Genomic DNA, 12,440 nt, shown 5'->3' with positions numbered 1-12,440 from the left:
GCACTTTTCGGCTTGCTGCTGCTGCAATCCACGCGTTTTAGATCTGCATAACTCCACCTCTTTTAGCACAGTACCCTCAACCCCCGGCTGTTCCCACCCGCCTCAACACCGTTGGAAGGGAGGAGAACCAATTAAGGCGGGGGGGGGGGGGTGGAACGAGCAGCTGTCTACCCTTAGCAGGAGGGTTGCTGATTAATTACCTCTCCTGCTGCTGCTGCTGCTGGCTGTCCAGCAGCAGACTGAAGGTGGCTGCTGCTGTGCGCAGGTATATAAAGGCTCAGAGCCTATTATGACACGCGCAGCCAGCGTTCCATTGCCACATTCCGTCTACTGCAGGCGGGATACCTGGATGGCTGAATGTCACTGAGAAGCTCACAGAGACCTCCATAAGCAACAGTTTAAAAGAATGCCACAGACTAATCAACCAAACTTTTTGGGTTGGTTTCTCTTTTATAGTCTGCAGGCATTAAATGAAAGAAGTCAGTGTTCCAGCAGAGGGAGACAACGTTTCAGAAAAGGCATTGTAGCAAACCAAAAAAGAAATTTTAAGCGCAGCAGAGTAACCAGCTCACATACCTGATAGCTCAGGTGAGTTTAAAAGGCTGCTGTTGATAACAAGGGCATTTGCTAAATAGATGGTGTGTGTGCAACAATATACTGAAAGGTCAATTATATTGTGCAGCTTATCTCACCACCTGTAGTTATTTAGGTGAAAGCTCCAAAATGCTTGCCTAATATGTCTGTTTATCCAAAAGGAAGTATAGAGGGAGAGCTAGATAGATAGCATTGCATTACATTACATTACATGGCAATGCAATGCACAGTTGCTGAAGTTGAACCAAAATGAGCTTGTCATCTGGCTTCTGCAACTTTTAACATGAAAAATCCAATGAGGAGAAGAAAAGCAAAGCCAAAGAGTCCATCCCAAAATCCGACAAACAAGCAAAATGAACAAAAAGCATTGAATTCAATTCTTTCTGATTTTAGAAACTGCATTAAAGAAGGGGTGCACCGGTCCTGGAGATACTGCAATACCAGGTCAATGCGTGGAGTGGACAGAGCAAGCTCTTTTTCCATCTCCCTGTTCTAAAAATCCATTTAATATATGGTCCCCAGATAGGGGACGTATCAGATATTAAACTGATAAGAACAGATACTACACTTGATCTTAGCCAAAAGGCCGAGAAGCGATAACCAGAATTGGTTTCCGACTACGGTGCCACCCAAGGATTCTGAAAAGTCCATTTGTGGAGATGGCCACCTGGACTCCCGTTAAGAAGACATGCTGTCAACCTCTAGATCCCTCACATGCCTGCACTTTTCGGCTTGCTGCTGCTGCAATCCACGCGTTTTAGATCTGCATAACTCCACCTCTTTTAGCACAGTACCCTCAACCCCCGGCTGTTCCCACCCGCTTCAACACCGTTGGAAGGGAGGAGAACCAATTAAGGCGGGGGGGGGGTGGAACGAGCAGCTGTCTACCCTTAGCAGGAGGGTTGCTGATTAATTACCTCTCCTGCTGCTGCTGCTGGCTGTCCAGCAGCAGACTGAAGGTGGCTGCTGCTGTGCGCAGGTATATAAAGGCTCAGAGCCTATTATGACACGCGCAGCCAGCGTTCCATTGCCACATTCCGTCTACTGCAGGCGGGATACCTGGATGGCTGAATGTCACTGAGAAGCTCACAGAGACCGCCATAAGCAACAGTTTAAAAGAATGCCACAGACTAATCAACCAAACTTTTTGGGTTGGTTTCTCTTTTATAGTCTGCAGGCATTAAATGAAAGAAGTCAGTGTTCCAGCAGAGGGAGACAACGTTTCAGAAAAGGCATTGTAGCAAACCAAAAAAGAAATTTTAAGCGCAGCAGAGTAACCAGCTCACATACCTGTTAGCTCAGGTGAGTTTAAAAGGCTGCTGTTGATAACAAGGGCATTTGCTAAATAGATGGTGTGTGTGCAACAATATACTGAAAGGTCAATTATATTGTGCAGCTTATCTCACCACCTGTAGTTATTTAGGTGAAAGCTCCAAAATGCTTGCCTAATATGTCTGTTTATCCAAAAGGAAGTATAGAGGGAGAGCTAGATAGATAGCATTGCATTACATTACATTACATGGCAATGCAATGCACAGTTGCTGAAGTTGAACCAAAATGAGCTTGTCATCTGGCTTCTGCACCTTTTAACATGAAAAATCCAATGAGGAGAAGAAAAGCAAAGCCAAAGAGTCCATCCCAAAATCCGACAAACAAGCAAAATGAACAAAAAGCATTGAATTCAATTCTTTCTGATTTTAGAAACTGCATTAAAGAAGGGGTGCACCGGTCCTGGAGATACTGCAATACCAGGTCAATGCGTGGAGTGGACAGAGCAAGCTCTTTTTCCATCTCCCTGTTCTAAAAATCCATTTAATATATGGTCCCCAGATAGGGGACGTATCAGATATTAAACTGATAAGAACAGATACTACACTTGATCTTAGCCAAAAGGCCGAGAAGCGATAACCAGAATTGGTTTCCGACTACGGTGCCACCCAAGGATTCTGAAAAGTCCATTTGTGGAGATGGCCACCTGGACTCCCATTAAGAAGACATGCTGTCAACCTCTAGATCCCTCACATGCCTGCACTTTTCGGCTTGCTGCTGCTGCAATCCACGCGTTTTAGATCTGCATAACTCCACCTCTTTTAGCACAGTACCCTCAACCCCCGGCTGTTCCCACCCGCCTCAACACCGTTGGAAGGGAGGAGAACCAATTAAGGCGGGGGGGGGGGTGGAACGAGCAGCTGTCTACCCTTAGCAGGAGGGTTGCTGATTAATTACCTCTCCTGCTGCTGCTGCTGCTGGCTGTCCAGCAGCAGACTGAAGGTGGCTGCTGCTGTGCGCAGGTATATAAAGGCTCAGAGCCTATTATGACACGCGCAGCCAGCGTTCCATTGCCACATTCCGTCTACTGCAGGCGGGATACCTGGATGGCTGAATGTCACTGAGAAGCTCACAGAGACCGCCATAAGCAACAGTTTAAAAGAATGCCACAGACTAATCAACCAAACTTTTTGGGTTGGTTTCTCTTTTATAGTCTGCAGGCATTAAATGAAAGAAGTCAGTGTTCCAGCAGAGGGAGACAACGTTTCAGAAAAGGCATTGTAGCAAACCAAAAAAGAAATTTTAAGCGCAGCAGAGTAACCAGCTCACATACCTGTTAGCTCAGGTGAGTTTAAAAGGCTGCTGTTGATAACAAGGGCATTTGCTAAATAGATGGTGTGTGTGCAACAATATACTGAAAGGTCAATTATATTGTGCAGCTTATCTCACCACCTGTAGTTATTTAGGTGAAAGCTCCAAAATGCTTGCCTAATATGTCTGTTTATCCAAAAGGAAGTATAGAGGGAGAGCTAGATAGATAGCATTGCATTACATTACATTACATGGCAATGTAATGCACAGTTGCTGAAGTTGAACCAAAATGAGCTTGTCATCTGGCTTCTGCAACTTTTAACATGAAAAATCCAATGAGGAGAAGAAAAGCAAAGCCAAAGAGTCCATCCCAAAATCCGACAAACAAGCAAAATGAACAAAAAGCATTGAATTCAATTCTTTCTGATTTTAGAAACTGCATTAAAGAAGGGGTGCACCGGTCCTGGAGATACTGCAATACCAGGTCAATGCGTGGAGTGGACAGAGCAAGCTCTTTTTCCATCTCCCTGTTCTAAAAATCCATTTAATATATGGTCCCCAGATAGGGGACGTATCAGATATTAAACTGATAAGAACAGATACTACACTTGATCTTAGCCAAAAGGCCGAGAAGCGATAACCAGAATTGGTTTCCGACTACGGTGCCACCCAAGGATTCTGAAAAGTCCATTTGTGGAGATGGCCACCTGGACTCCCGTTAAGAAGACATGCTGTCAACCTCTAGATCCCTCACATGCCTGCACTTTTCGGCTTGCTGCTGCTGCAATCCACGCGTTTTAGATCTGCATAACTCCACCTCTTTTAGCACAGTACCCTCAACCCCCGGCTGTTCCCACCCGCCTCAACACCGTTGGAAGGGAGGAGAACCAATTAAGGCGGGGGGGGGTGGAACGAGCAGCTGTCTACCCTTAGCAGGAGGGTTGCTGATTAATTACCTCTCCTGCTGCTGCTGCTGCTGGCTGTCCAGCAGCAGACTGAAGGTGGCTGCTGCTGTGCGCAGGTATATAAAGGCTCAGAGCCTATTATGACACGCGCAGCCAGCGTTCCATTGCCACATTCCGTCTACTGCAGGCGGGATACCTGGATGGCTGAATGTCACTGAGAAGCTCACAGAGACCGCCATAAGCAACAGTTTAAAAGAATGCCACAGACTAATCAACCAAACTTTTTGGGTTGGTTTCTCTTTTATAGTCTGCAGGCATTAAATGAAAGAAGTCAGTGTTCCAGCAGAGGGAGACAACGTTTCAGAAAAGGCATTGTAGCAAACCAAAAAAGAAATTTTAAGCGCAGCAGAGTAACCAGCTCACATACCTGTTAGCTCAGGTGAGTTTAAAAGGCTGCTGTTGATAACAAGGGCATTTGCTAAATAGATGGTGTGTGTGCAACAATATACTGAAAGGTCAATTATATTGTGCAGCTTATCTCACCACCTGTAGTTATTTAGGTGAAAGCTCCAAAATGCTTGCCTAATATGTCTGTTTATCCAAAAGGAAGTATAGAGGGAGAGCTAGATAGATAGCATTGCATTACATTACATTACATGGCAATGCAATGCACAGTTGCTGAAGTTGAACCAAAATGAGCTTGTCATCTGGCTTCTGCAACTTTTAACATGAAAAATCCAATGAGGAGAAGAAAAGCAAAGCCAAAGAGTCCATCCCAAAATCCGACAAACAAGCAAAATGAACAAAAAGCATTGAATTCAATTCTTTCTGATTTTAGAAACTGCATTAAAGAAGGGGTGCACCGGTCCTGGAGATACTGCAATACCAGGTCAATGCGTGGAGTGGACAGAGCAAGCTCTTTTTCCATCTCCCTGTTCTAAAAATCCATTTAATATATGGTCCCCAGATAGGGGACGTATCAGATATTAAACTGATAAGAACAGATTTTTTTGATTGAATATATCTTTTATTAGCACAAAAAATAAGTTAACAGACAGTGTACAGTGCCGCAGCCCAGTACACACAGAATTCTACATCATATTTACATAGCATGAGGATACGACGCACTAACTAGACACATCACACCCCTATGCTACACAAAACACTCAATCTGAAAGAAAAAGCATGTCAATCAATACAGTACGACGAACCGTGGTAAGGGATGGGGATTGGGAAAAAGGGGATGGGGAGGGGAAAATCACAGGCCCGAAGCTTTATTGAAAGACAAGACACATAAGGGGAGAGGGGGAGGAAGGGTTTAGTCCTCATCCTCGTCCTCCGGACCGTCCACGAAGGAATAGTCTCTGAGCAGGCTGTGGATCAGCCTGCGGCAGTCCTGGATGGACATCCTCTCCCTCCTCAAGATGAGCCGGTTCCTGGCGAACTGATAAGAACAGATTTTTGATTGAAGCTGCATCCAAGGCACTGAAAAATGTGACCGAAGTCACACCAAAACAGCGCACGAGGGGAGGATTCATGTGGACCCTTCCCGGAGGAGAGGGTCCCCAATAAACCATCCCCATCCCTCCGAGCCAGAAGGCCACAGCGAGGGTCAGGGATCTCCGATGCTCTCCCTAGCCGAAGCCGGAGAAGAGCCGTTTTCGTGCTCCCAGCTTCCATCTAGGCTGCCACCCTAGTGGAGCTGGAGCCTGTGTTGGTTTCTCAGCCCAAAGCTGACCGGACCTCCGACCGGGTTTATAAAAATTCCCCTTCCTAGCCCGGAGGCCAGGAATAGGGGGGGTTGCTCAGAAAGTATGATTGGCAAAGGTGCGGCGTGCTACGAAGCCAAGTCTTTCTGGGGTTCCCAGTCCCAGTAAGCTTGGACTCCCACCAGGGTGCCTACTCCTGGGGCACATTGCTCCAAAGCCCTCACACTTACCCAGCCTAGTGACTTCGATCCTGGAGGGCCATGTTTTCCATCAGATAACTCTATGAGCCACCTGGCGTACTAACAAGTGCACCAAACCAGTGTGTAATATGCATCAATTTACTAGGGCAGCCCAAGGACAAAACTGCCTTTTCAAAAGATACTACACTTGATCTTAGCCAAAAGGCCGAGAAGCGATAACCAGAATTGGTTTCCGACTACGGTGCCACCCAAGGATTCTGAAAAGTCCATTTGTGGAGATGGCCACCTGGACTCCCGTTAAGAAGACATGCTGTCAACCTCTAGATCCCTCACATGCCTGCACTTTTCGGCTTGCTGCTGCTGCAATCCACGCGTTTTAGATCTGCATAACTCCACCTCTTTTAGCACAGTACCCTCAACCCCCGGCTGTTCCCACCCGCCTCAACACCGTTGGAAGGGAGGAGAACCAATTAAGGCGGGGGGGGGGGTGGAACGAGCAGCTGTCTACCCTTAGCAGGAGGGTTGCTGATTAATTACCTCTCCTGCTGCTGCTGCTGCTGGCTGTCCAGCAGCAGACTGAAGGTTGCTGCTGCTGTGCGCAGGTATATAAAGGCTCAGAGCCTATTATGACACGCGCAGCCAGCGTTCCATTGCCACATTCCGTCTACTGCAGGCGGGATACCTGGATGGCTGAATGTCACTGAGAAGCTCACAGAGACCGCCATAAGCAACAGTTTAAAAGAATGCCACAGACTAATCAACCAAACTTTTTGGGTTGGTTTCTCTTTTATAGTCTGCAGGCATTAAATGAAAGAAGTCAGTGTTCCAGCAGAGGGAGACAACGTTTCAGAAAAGGCATTGTAGCAAACCAAAAAAGAAATTTTAAGCGCAGCAGAGTAACCAGCTCACATACCTGTTAGCTCAGGTGAGTTTAAAAGGCTGCTGTTGATAACAAGGGCATTTGCTAAATAGATGGTGTGTGTGCAACAATATACTGAAAGGTCAATTATATTGTGCAGCTTATCTCACCACCTGTAGTTATTTAGGTGAAAGCTCCAAAATGCTTGCCTAATATGTCTGTTTATCCAAAAGGAAGTATAGAGGGAGAGCTAGATAGATAGCATTGCATTACATTACATTACATGGCAATGCAATGCACAGTTGCTGAAGTTGAACCAAAATGAGCTTGTCATCTGGCTTCTGCAACTTTTAACATGAAAAATCCAATGAGGAGAAGAAAAGCAAAGCCAAAGAGTCCATCCCAAAATCCGACAAACAAGCAAAATGAACAAAAAGCATTGAATTCAATTCTTTCTGATTTTAGAAACTGCATTAAAGAAGGGGTGCACCGGTCCTGGAGATACTGCAATACCAGGTCAATGCGTGGAGTGGACAGAGCAAGCTCTTTTTCCATCTCCCTGTTCTAAAAATCCATTTAATATATGGTCCCCAGATAGGGGACGTATCAGATATTAAACTGATAAGAACAGATACTACACTTGATCTTAGCCAAAAGGCCGAGAAGCGATAACCAGAATTGGTTTCCGACTACGGTGCCACCCAAGGATTCTGAAAAGTCCATTTGTGGAGATGGCCACCTGGACTCCCGTTAAGAAGACATGCTGTCAACCTCTAGATCCCTCACATGCCTGCACTTTTCGGCTTGCTGCTGCTGCAATCCACGCGTTTTAGATCTGCATAACTCCACCTCTTTTAGCACAGTACCCTCAACCCCCGGCTGTTCCCACCCGCCTCAACACCGTTGGAAGGGAGGAGAACCAATTAAGGCGGGGGGGGGGTGGAACGAGCAGCTGTCTACCCTTAGCAGGAGGGTTGCTGATTAATTACCTCTCCTGCTGCTGCTGCTGCTGGCTGTCCAGCAGCAGACTGAAGGTTGCTGCTGCTGTGCGCAGGTATATAAAGGCTCAGAGCCTATTATGACACGCGCAGCCAGCGTTCCATTGCCACATTCCGTCTACTGCAGGCGGGATACCTGGATGGCTGAATGTCACTGAGAAGCTCACAGAGACCGCCATAAGCAACAGTTTAAAAGAATGCCACAGACTAATCAACCAAACTTTTTGGGTTGGTTTCTCTTTTATAGTCTGCAGGCATTAAATGAAAGAAGTCAGTGTTCCAGCAGAGGGAGACAACGTTTCAGAAAAGGCATTGTAGCAAACCAAAAAAGAAATTTTAAGCGCAGCAGAGTAACCAGCTCACATACCTGTTAGCTCAGGTGAGTTTAAAAGGCTGCTGTTGATAACAAGGGCATTTGCTAAATAGATGGTGTGTGTGCAACAATATACTGAAAGGTCAATTATATTGTGCAGCTTATCTCACCACCTGTAGTTATTTAGGTGAAAGCTCCAAAATGCTTGCCTAATATGTCTGTTTATCCAAAAGGAAGTATAGAGGGAGAGCTAGATAGATAGCATTGCATTACATTACATTACATGGCAATGCAATGCACAGTTGCTGAAGTTGAACCAAAATGAGCTTGTCATCTGGCTTCTGCAACTTTTAACATGAAAAATCCAATGAGGAGAAGAAAAGCAAAGCCAAAGAGTCCATCCCAAAATCCGACAAACAAGCAAAATGAACAAAAAGCATTGAATTCAATTCTTTCTGATTTTAGAAACTGCATTAAAGAAGGGGTGCACCGGTCCTGGAGATACTGCAATACCAGGTCAATGCGTGGAGTGGACAGAGCAAGCTCTTTTTCCATCTCCCTGTTCTAAAAATCCATTTAATATATGGTCCCCAGATAGGGGACGTATCAGATATTAAACTGATAAGAACAGATACTACACTTGATCTTAGCCAAAAGGCCGAGAAGCGATAACCAGAATTGGTTTCCGACTACGGTGCCACCCAAGGATTCTGAAAAGTCCATTTGTGGAGATGGCCACCTGGACTCCCGTTAAGAAGACATGCTGTCAACCTCTAGATCCCTCACATGCCTGCACTTTTCGGCTTGCTGCTGCTGCAATCCACGCGTTTTAGATCTGCATAACTCCACCTCTTTTAGCACAGTACCCTCAACCCCCGGCTGTTCCCACCCGCCTCAACACCGTTGGAAGGGAGGAGAACCAATTAAGGCGCGGGGGGGGTGGAACGAGCAGCTGTCTACCCTTAGCAGGAGGGTTGCTGATTAATTACCTCTCCTGCTGCTGCTGCTGCTGCTGGCTGTCCAGCAGCAGACTGAAGGTGGCTGCTGCTGTGCGCAGGTATATAAAAGCTCAGAGCCTATTATGACACGCGCAGCCAGCGTTCCATTGCCACATTCCGTCTACTGCAGGCGGGATACCTGGATGGCTGAATGTCACTGAGAAGCTCACAGAGACCGCCATAAGCAACAGTTTAAAAGAATGCCACAGACTAATCAACCAAACTTTTTGGGTTGGTTTCTCTTTTATAGTCTGCAGGCATTAAATGAAAGAAGTCAGTGTTCCAGCAGAGGGAGACAACGTTTCAGAAAAGGCATTGTAGCAAACCAAAAAAGAAATTTTAAGCGCAGCAGAGTAACCAGCTCACATACCTGTTAGCTCAGGTGAGTTTAAAAGGCTGCTGTTGATAACAAGGGCATTTGCTAAATAGATGGTGTGTGTGCAACAATATACTGAAAGGTCAATTATATTGTGCAGCTTATCTCACCACCTGTAGTTATTTAGGTGAAAGCTCCAAAATGCTTGCCTAATATGTCTGTTTATTCAAAAGGAAGTATAGAGGGAGAGCTAGATAGATAGCATTGCATTACATTACATTACATGGCAATGCAATGCACAGTTGCTGAAGTTGAACCAAAATGAGCTTGTCATCTGGCTTCTGCAACTTTTAACATGAAAAATCCAATGAAGAGAAGAAAAGCAAAGCCAAAGAGTCCATCCCAAAATCCGACAAACAAGCAAAATGAACAAAAAGCATTGAATTCAATTCTTTCTGATTTTAGAAACTGCATTAAAGAAGGGGTGCACCGGTCCTGGAGATACTGCAATACCAGGTCAATGCGTGGAGTGGACAGAGCAAGCTCTTTTTCCATCTCCCTGTTCTAAAAATCCATTTAATATATGGTCCCCAGATAGGGGACGTATCAGATATTAAACTGATAAGAACAGATACTACACTTGATCTTAGCCAAAAGGCCGAGAAGCGATAACCAGAATTGGTTTCCGACTACGGTGCCACCCAAGGATTCTGAAAAGTCCATTTGTGGAGATGGCCACCTGGACTCCCGTTAAGAAGACATGCTGTCAACCTCTAGATCACTCACATGCCTGCACTTTTCGGCTTGCTGCTGCTGCAATCCACGCGTTTTAGATCTGCATAACTCCACCTCTTTTAGCACAGTACCCTCAACCCCCGGCTGTTCCCACCCGCCTCAACACCGTTGGAAGGGAGGAGAACCAATTAAGGCGGGGGGGGGGGTGGAACGAGCAGCTGTCTACCCTTAGCAGGAGGGTTGCTGATTAATTACCTCTCCTGCTGCTGCTGCTGCTGCTGGCTGTCCAGCAGCAGACTGAAGGTGGCTGCTGCTGTGCGCAGGTATATAAAGGCTCAGAGCCTATTATGACACGCGCAGCCAGCGTTCCATTGCCACATTCCGTCTACTGCAGGCGGGATACCTGGATGGCTGAATGTCACTGAGAAGCTCACAGAGACCGCCATAAGCAACAGTTTAAAAGAATGCCACAGACTAATCAACCAAACTTTTTGGGTTGGTTTCTCTTTTATAGTCTGCAGGCATTAAATGAAAGAAGTCAGTGTTCCAGCAGAGGGAGACAACGTTTCAGAAAAGGCATTGTAGCAAACCAAAAAAGAAATTTTAAGCACAGCAGAGTAACCAGCTCACATACCTGTTAGCTCAGGTGAGTTTAAAAGGCTGCTGTTGATAACAAGGGCATTTGCTAAATAGATGGTGTGTGTGCAACAATATACTGAAAGGTCAATTATATTGTGCAGCTTATCTCACCACCTGTAGTTATTTAGGTGAAAGCTCCAAAATGCTTGCCTAATATGTCTGTTTATCCAAAAGGAAGTATAGAGGGAGAGCTAGATAGATAGCATTGCATTACATTACATTACATGGCAATGCAATGCACAGTTGCTGAAGTTGAACCAAAATGAGCTTGTCATCTGGCTTCTGCAACTTTTAACATGAAAAATCCAATGAGGAGAAGAAAAGCAAAGCCAAAGAGTCCATCCCAAAATCCGACAAACAAGCAAAATGAACAAAAAGCATTGAATTCAATTCTTTCTGATTTTAGAAACTGCATTAAAGAAGGGGTGCACCGGTCCTGGAGATACTGCAATACCAGGTCAATGCGTGGAGTGGACAGAGCAAGCTCTTTTTCCATCTCCCTGTTCTAAAAATCCATTTAATATATGGTCCCCAGATAGGGGACGTATCAGATATTAAACTGATAAGAACAGATACTACACTTGATCTTAGCCAAAAGGCCGAGAAGCGATAACCAGAATTGGTTTCCGACTACGGTGCCACCCAAGGATTCTGAAAAGTCCATTTGTGGAGATGGCCACCTGGACTCCCGTTAAGAAGACATGCTGTCAACCTCTAGATCCCTCACATGCCTGCACTTTTCGGCTTGCTGCTGCTGCAATCCACGCGTTTTAGATCTGCATAACTCCACCTCTTTTAGCACAGTACCCTCAACCCCCGGCTGTTCCCACCCGCCTCAACATCGTTGGAAGGGAGGAGAACCAATTAAGGCGGGGGGGGGTGGAACGAGCAGCTGTCTACCCTTAGCAGGAGGGTTGCTGATTAATTACCTCTCCTGCTGCTGCTGCTGCTGGCTGTCCAGCAGCAGACTGAAGGTGGCTGCTGCTGTGCGCAGGTATATAAAGGCTCAGAGCCTATTATGACACGCGCAGCCAGCGTTCCATTGCCACATTCCGTCTACTGCAGGCGGGATACCTGGATGGCTGAATGTCACTGAGAAGCTCACAGAGACCGCCATAAGCAACAGTTTAAAAGAATGCCACAGACTAATCAACCAAACTTTTTGGGTTGGTTTCTCTTTTATAGTCTGCAGGCATTAAATGAAAGAAGTCAGTGTTCCAGCAGAGGGAGACAACGTTTCAGAAAAGGCATTGTAGCAAACCAAAAAAGAAATTTTAAGCGCAGCAGAGTAACCAGCTCACATACCTGTTAGCTCAGGTGAGTTTAAAAGGCTGCTGTTGATAACAACGGCATTTGCTAAATAGATGGTGTGTGTGCAACAATATACTGAAAGGTCAATTATATTGTGCAGCTTATCTCACCACCTGTAGTTATTTAGGTGAAAGCTCCAAAATGCTTGCCTAATATGTCTGTTTATCCAAAAGGAAGTATAGAGGGAGAGCTAGATAGATAGCATTGCATTACATTACATTACATGGCAATGCAATGCACAGTTGCTGAAGTTGAACCAAAATGAGCTTGTCATCTGGCTTCT

General features: G+C 45.7%; 8 non-coding genes and 1 pseudogene across 8 annotated transcripts; all 9 read right to left on the bottom strand.

The window, feature by feature from the left end:
- Positions 1–1,001: 1,001 nt before the first annotated feature.
- On the bottom strand, positions 1,002–1,192 carry LOC141236934 (U2 spliceosomal RNA). Its single transcript, XR_012302502.1, has one exon. It is a non-coding gene; the product is annotated as a U2 spliceosomal RNA (small nuclear RNA).
- Positions 1,193–2,309: 1,117 nt separating this feature from the next.
- On the bottom strand, positions 2,310–2,500 carry LOC141236933 (U2 spliceosomal RNA). The gene has a single exon (XR_012302501.1). It is a non-coding gene; the product is annotated as a U2 spliceosomal RNA (small nuclear RNA).
- A 1,121-nt stretch (positions 2,501–3,621) lies between these two features.
- On the bottom strand, positions 3,622–3,812 carry LOC141236932 (U2 spliceosomal RNA). Its single transcript, XR_012302500.1, has one exon. It is a non-coding gene; the product is annotated as a U2 spliceosomal RNA (small nuclear RNA).
- Positions 3,813–4,931: 1,119 nt separating this feature from the next.
- Positions 4,932–5,125, bottom strand: LOC141237385 (U2 spliceosomal RNA). Its single transcript, XR_012302938.1, has one exon. It is a non-coding gene; the product is annotated as a U2 spliceosomal RNA (small nuclear RNA).
- A 964-nt stretch (positions 5,126–6,089) lies between these two features.
- LOC141236863 (U2 spliceosomal RNA) lies at positions 6,090–6,205 on the bottom strand (annotated as a pseudogene).
- Positions 6,206–7,326: 1,121 nt separating this feature from the next.
- On the bottom strand, positions 7,327–7,517 carry LOC141236931 (U2 spliceosomal RNA). Its single transcript, XR_012302499.1, has one exon. It is a non-coding gene; the product is annotated as a U2 spliceosomal RNA (small nuclear RNA).
- Positions 7,518–8,637: 1,120 nt separating this feature from the next.
- LOC141236929 (U2 spliceosomal RNA) lies at positions 8,638–8,828 on the bottom strand. The gene has a single exon (XR_012302497.1). It is a non-coding gene; the product is annotated as a U2 spliceosomal RNA (small nuclear RNA).
- Positions 8,829–9,951: 1,123 nt separating this feature from the next.
- LOC141236928 (U2 spliceosomal RNA) lies at positions 9,952–10,142 on the bottom strand. Its single transcript, XR_012302496.1, has one exon. It is a non-coding gene; the product is annotated as a U2 spliceosomal RNA (small nuclear RNA).
- A 1,124-nt stretch (positions 10,143–11,266) lies between these two features.
- LOC141236927 (U2 spliceosomal RNA) lies at positions 11,267–11,457 on the bottom strand. The gene has a single exon (XR_012302495.1). It is a non-coding gene; the product is annotated as a U2 spliceosomal RNA (small nuclear RNA).
- Between the last annotated feature and the right edge of the window lie 983 nt (positions 11,458–12,440).

Source organism: Phyllobates terribilis, unplaced genomic scaffold (genome assembly GCF_046119375.1).
Source record: "Phyllobates terribilis strain yellow unplaced genomic scaffold, ASM4611937v1 Scaffold_729__1_contigs__length_748246, whole genome shotgun sequence".
NCBI lineage: Eukaryota > Metazoa > Chordata > Amphibia > Anura > Dendrobatidae > Phyllobates > Phyllobates terribilis.
This window is presented reverse-complemented; position numbering and strand designations above follow the sequence as displayed.